Genomic DNA, 7,251 nt, shown 5'->3' on the forward strand with positions numbered 1-7,251 from the left:
TTGTTTTGTTTTGTTTTTTTGTTGTTGTTTGTTTGTTTGTTTTTACTACACTGATCAGAATTAAGCGAACACTGTACTAATGGTTACTGAACACAGACACACGCACACATTCTGTATCATAAGCTTTTCCATGTTATGCTGCACCAACATTTTGAAAGCTGTTGCCATGTTCAAGTCCTATCAGCTGAGCTGAGATTTTTTTCTGTTGTTCTCTCTGACCCAAACTGTAAAGGTTGGCTCTGTGAAATGTGCCTCAGTTTACTGTTTGTAAAAATGCTGGAAATATAATCAGTTTTTTACATTTGTGCTCATGAAATCCCAGAAAAAGAGAAAATCATGTATTTTGTAAATGCAAGGACATGTAACCAATATTTGCATGTTTTTTGTTCCATGATTTAGTTGTATACTGTACGTTGCAGGTTTGTGGAAACATAATATTACATATGTTCTGCATATGACATTTGACAGAATTTGGTATGTTGGCCCATCAAATATAACTGCTCCCGCGCAGCTGTAATGTAGACAAACATTGCACTTATTTGCACTTACCATTTTTTAATGTTACATTTTGTTGTAATTATTGTAGATGTACCGGGGACATTTCATGTCAACTCAGATTGTGATGTTAAGATGAAGCAGCCTCAAATACAGAAGATGTTCTAATGTGTGCTCAATCTGATCATAAAACTTCACTGAAGCTACTTTTTTCAGTAGGAAAACATCCCACGTTCAGTAAGTGTGCAGCTGTTTTTCATGTACAGTTGGGATGATATCAACACAGTGTCATATTTTTTGAATGCACTGACCATTCTCTGATGTCTTCCATCTGTTCACTTGTTACTCAGCTGATGGTAGCAGGAGGAAATAGAGGAGTGAGAGTTTTTTTTATTTTTGTAAAGAACACCATAAGTGTGTGTACACTCAATGTTGTTTTGCCTTTTTCAACACAGAATGTGAGTGAATTAAGTTTAGGAGATAATGTAGCATCTTTAAATATATTCAATTATCTTGCACATGCTTTTATTTTTAGCAGGTCTGACACATGAAATGCCTGCTTTAAAGTGCTGACTGTCTTTACTCATTTTCCTCTTTTACTTGGCTTTTTTGGTGCAGATTTTTCTTTTGGAAATGAATATCTTTTTTCCACTTCCTCTTAGTTCTGACAGTTTCCATTTATATGAACACAGAAACTGAGCTGATTCATCGTGTGTGCCTGATCAGCAGCTCAGAATGACCTTTAGGGTCACTGTCTGTACAGTAATGAGTGCCTGGGTTTTGAACCAAATGATGTAAAGAAATTCAAAGTTAAGGAATGTAAACTGCATTCTCAGCTCTGAATTATTACAACATATACTGTAGGTTTAATGTGTCAAATAACAATTAACATCACGAGAAAGTGAAATTTACTGTCATGACTAATACAATGCTTAAACAAATCATTTTGACTATAAAGCACAACATATTATTGCAAAGTCTTATGTTTGTCATCTGAAAATTAAAATGGGAAGGATTATTTCATTTTTATTTTTAACCATGAATATTTTTGGTGGTTCAAGAATTTTCATCAATGTTTCTGTCTTGTAACGATAGAAAAATAAATTGTTATTGCACCTGTTTCTCAATAAAGATACTGTTCATTCAAGTTAAGATATTCCTGTTGGTAAATTCTGTGGTTCTTAATCTGAGTACATAGAAACATGTAGACCCCTTCCCTGTAGGACCACATGTACATGGATCCGGACAATCGAGAGCTGAGGGAATTGATAGGCTGAAGCTGAAAGCCCTTCGTCTAGCGCAGACAGGGGTGCTGAAAAGGGAAGAATAAGGAGAAGGATTTTAGGGGCCCATGACTGACAGGGGTCCAGAGAGGCCCCTAACACAATTATAATACTGACAAAATAATATGGGGGGTGGCCCCATAAGATTTCTTTTCATGGGGCCCAAAATCCTTGGTGGCGCCTCTGAGTGCAGATACCCAGAAACACATACAGCCTTTAAAGGCTTTCTCACAAAATGTATTTTTAGCATTATCTTGGAATATAAGATTAAAAAAACAGTTAAAAGAAATAATAGAGTGCCAAAGTATAATCATGTTTGATCAATGCTAGTCTGCGTATTAGTTTGTTTGCTCCCCTACCATGTCCTTGGACCATGTGGATGAAGGTCAATGCCAGAACTGTTTATAAAGGGTTCATTTTTACCAAGGTCAGGGTGTTTGGAGTGAAAGGTCAAGGAATTTCATTTTTAACCTGATTTGGACCAAACGTGGTGCACATACACTGCTCAAACATATTAAAGGAACGCTTTGAAAACACATCAAATCTCAGTGGAAGAAAAAACATACTGAATATTTTTTCCTGATATGCACTGGTTAATGTATTAAGGAAAGGATGCCACATCCTTTGATGAAAATGAAAATTATCCACCTACAAAGGGCTGAATTCAAAGACACCCTGAAAAAATGACGTGGCAGGCTTGTCCATTTTGCAAAATTTCATTGCAGCAACTCAAAATGGTAAATGGACTGCATTTATATAGCGCTTTTCCATCTGCATCAGATGCTCAAAGTGCTTTACAATTATGCCTCACATTCACCCCGATGTCAGGGTGCTGCCACACAAGGCGCTCACTACACACCGGGAGCAATAGGGGATTAAAGGCCTTGCCCAAGGTCCCTTAGTGATTTTCCAGTCAGGCGGGGATTTGAACCCATGATCTTCTGGACTCAAGCCCAACACCTTAACCACTAGACCATCACCTCCCCTGGTACTCAGTAGTTTGTATGTCCCCCGTGTGCTTGTATTCATGCCTGACAATGTCAAGGTATGTTCCTAATGAGGCGAGGGATGGTGTCCTGGGGGATCTCCTCCCACATCTGGACCAATGCATCACTCAGCTCCTGGACAGTCTAAGGTGTAACCTGGCGGCATAATGTTCCAGAGGTGTTCTATTGGATTAAGTCAGGCAAGTGTGGGGGCCAATCAGTGGTATCAATTCCTTCATCTTCCAGGAACTGCCTGCATACTCTTGCCACATGAAGCCGTGCATTGTCGTGTACCAGGAGGAACCCAGGACCCACTGCATCAGCATAGGGTCTGACAATTGGTTCAAGGATTTCATCACGATACGTTAGCGCAGTCAGGATGTCGTTGTCTAGCCTGTAGAAGTTTGTGCGTCCTTCCAGGGATATGCCTTCCCAGGTCATCACACACCCACCACCAAACCAGTCATGCTGAATGATGTTGCAGGCAGTATAGCGTTCTCCACGGTGACTCCAAACCCTTTCCATCTGTCACATGTGTTCAGGATGAACCTGCTCTCATCTGTGAAAAGCACAGGGTGCCAGTGACAATCCTGCCAATACTGGTGTTCTATGGCAAATTCCATTTGAGCTCCATGGTGAGCCATGTTGTGCCAGTGAGCACAGGGCCCACTACACGACATCAGGGCCTCAGGCCACCCTCATGAAGTCTGTTTCTGATGGTTTTGATCAGAGACATTTACACCGGTGGCCTGCTGGAGGTCATGTTTTTGGGATCTGGCAGTGCTCATCCTGTTTCTCCTTGCATAAAGGAGCAGATACCAGTCCTACTGAGGGGTTAAGGACCTTCTCCAGCTCTGTCCAGCTCTCCTAGAGTAACTGCCTGTCTCCTGGAATCTCCTCCATGGTCTTGAGATGACACAGCAAACCTTCTGGCAATGGTACATATTGATATGCCAACCTAGAGGAGTTGGACTACAGGATCAAGGTACCGCACCATGCTACCAGTAGTGACACTGATCCTGGTCAAATGCAATTTAGTGGAAAAATCAGTCAGAAAAGATGAGGAGGGGAAAATATCAGTCATCTCCACCTGTAAAACCATTCTTCTTTTGGATGCTGCCTCACTATTGGCCCTCTAGTGCACCTGTTGTTAATGTCATTAACACCAAAGCAACTGAAACTGATTAATAACCCCTTCTGCTACTTAACTGACCACATCAATATCTCAAAAGTTGAACTGACTTGATACTATACTCTGATTAAAAAGTGTTCCTTCAACTTTTTTTTAGAATATGTAGGTCGAATCTGGAATTGGCCAAAGGCCAATCATTCAGGTGAAAGTGAAGGTCATTGGGGTTTGAGGTCAGGTCATTAGGCTCAAAGGTTAGATTTTTACAAGGCAAATAATTGTGTTCTTTACCTGGGAATTCTATAATAAACAAGGTGACCACAGCGTTATTGATGCAAAACTGTATCTATCCAACACAGCCCATAGATACTATTACCTCACTATTATAAAATGAATATGAAAAAATGTGGTCACAGAATTTTCTTACAAGCACCCGTGATTCCAAACATAAAATTTAACTAGACAATAAATAAATGTAAAATTTAGCCTAATCACAGCATGAAAATAATCCAAAATACATTCATTATTATTTCCTTTAACTTCATGCTATTATACCACATAATATCTGGGCCTATTCCTTGGGCCTGGAGTTAGAATGAGGTAGAAGCCTACTGTGCATCCAGAAAGTATTCACAGCGCTTCAATTTTTCCACATTTTGTTATGTTACAGTTTTATTCCAAAATGGAGTAAATTCATTTTTCCCTCAATAACTGTGACTGTGAATACTTACACTTACAGTATGTACAAGTAATTTCTTTTTTTTTTTAAGAAATTTGCAAAAATCTAAAAAAAAACCCTAACTTTTTCACATTGTCATTGTGGGGTACTGTGTGTAGGATTTTGACAAAAAAAATTAATTGAATCCATTTTGGAATAAGGCTGTAACATAACAAAATGTGGAAAAAGTGAAACGCTGTGAATACTTTCCAGATGCACTGTATTTGATGGACAATATCGATCTTAGTATATGAGAAGTTTCAAGTAGTGTGATCTTCTATGGTTCTTGTATTTTGATTTTACTTTTTGGGTATATTTCTCCATCCCTTTCTCGATAAGTCCCAGGGCTCCTATCACTAAAGCCACTGTTGTGATATTCATTTCCCTCATTCATTCTTTCTTGATTTTAAAGTGTTTATATTTTGACAGTTTTTCAGTTACTTTTACTGAGATGTTTCTTTTAGGTGGGATGGACATGTCAATGAGTGGGCAACTTTTTTCTGTTGGCCTTTGTCTCATGATCTGTCTGTACTGGCATGTCCCACAGGATTGTGATGTCATCGCTTTCTGTTACTGTTTGGGGCTTATGCTGCATGTATATGGCGGGCTGCCTTCCCTGCCATAATGATTTCCTGGAACTGATCACATATCCTGCATGCTTGATCTGTGCCATCTTTGAGGATTTTGCTCCAGTAATACTAGTTGGTGTGGATGGCTTGGCCTTTGGCAGCCATGTTGGTCACACCTGCTCTTTTTGGGTATTGCCAATGCAATTGTTTCTCTTCATATTTTTGTTCTTGAGCCTGATGTTTAGCTTTTTCTTTGACTTTTTTGGGCATAGATGGCTGGCGCGTCATTTACAGGCTGTGGTATTTTGGGAAAATTGAGTTCTCTTCTAAACATTGTGGCTTGGCTGGCTGTGGCTACTTATTATTATCATTATCATTCGTTCATTTTCTGAACCTGCTTATTCCAGTTGGAATATGGGGGGCTGGAGCCCATCCCAAGCAGTCACTGGGCAAGAAGCAGGGTGCCCCCTGGACAGGCCGCCAGTTTATTACAGGGCCAACACATAGAGACAGACAAACTCATTCACACTCACAGTCAATTTTAACTCATCAGTTCATTTAACTTGCTTGCTGTTAGAAGTGGGAAGAAGCCAGCGCACCCAGAAGCCCATGCAAAACTCCACACAGAACGGACAAAATGGGCCGCGATCCCACAACCTTCTCACTGTGAGACAACCTTGCTAACCACTAAACCATTACTATTACTATTATTATTATGATGATGATTAAAAACCACCCTCCAGAAGTGCTGGATAACAGCGGCAGGTTGGTACAAATGGGCGATAGTATGCACTGTATATAATGTAGGCTGCTTGATGAGTAGAACATGAGCCTGGTGTATGTGGATGTTCAAACGATTATATCCCCTGAATGTCTTCATAGAGAACCATATGTTGCTATGACCGATACCATTGTTGACCAAAATAAATTTTTCTTCTGGTCATTTCCCAGTAATGTTTTAAACCAATGTTGTTTTAACATATTATCGGTGTGTGAGTGGTGTTCCACGGTAAGCTGGGTCATGTGGATTTGGTGCTGAATGGAATCTCACAAGCTGCTGACCTTCTGTGTCCCAAAAAGGTAAATATGTGAAAGTTCACATGCTCTGACTAGGGTGGTAGTGCCTGTGCACGTAAAGGCAGCATGGAAAAAGAGCACGAGTCGCCCACGTCACACACACAAACAAAAATACACATCCCCACGAGAAAGGTCTGACTTCTGACTCATAAATACTTCAAATCAAAACAAGATTGATCTTGTTCGTACTGTGCTGTATGTGATGAAACGTCTGTGCCTATGAGCTGTGATGGAGCTAAACAACCAAACAAATGAATAAATAAGATCTCAGAAGCCTTATAAACTATAAGCACACATTGTTTCCGCAACCCAAAATGTCAATGCTCCAGGCAACAACCAAAAATGTGTAAAATGCGTAAAGTCATTAGATATTTGGCAAAAAAAAAAAAAAAAACTACAAAATATTTCTGGCAGTTGTCCTGAATATTTCAATGTAGCATTCCAGGATTTTGGACCACTGACGGGCAATAGAGAGTTTGGCTTTGCTTTAGCATAAGGGCTAAAAATCTATTCGAGTGAAATATACATATACAGAGGTTTGTAATGAAGAGGGTTACAATGTGCAAAAGGTGTTACTGATCATAACACAAAAACTGAATGTTAGTCTTGAAGAGGTAATTGTGCTCTTGAGTGCTGGAGGTCACTAGTTAGTCCAACTGAATAAAACAGGTGAAATGGGAAACAACACTAGTTATTTAGTGTTTAGTCTTTTTAGCATCAGAAAAAGTAATGTTGCCTTTTTTTGGCGGGGGGTTAATGTTGCATTTCTGAAGGTTAATCAGACCTGGAGAAAGTACTCCACAACAACTATAATAATAATAATAATAATAATAATAATTATTATTATTATTATTATTATTGATTATTATTATTATTAATCATTATTATTATTATTATTGTTATTATCATCGTCGTCGTCGTCATAAATGAGACAATAAGTTGCCCAATTTTGACATTTATGTCTCGTGCCTGAGCGACTCATGGTCTGATCCAC

This window comes from Thalassophryne amazonica, chromosome 10 (genome assembly GCF_902500255.1).
Source record: "Thalassophryne amazonica chromosome 10, fThaAma1.1, whole genome shotgun sequence".
Classification (NCBI taxonomy): Eukaryota; Metazoa; Chordata; class Actinopteri; order Batrachoidiformes; family Batrachoididae; genus Thalassophryne; species Thalassophryne amazonica.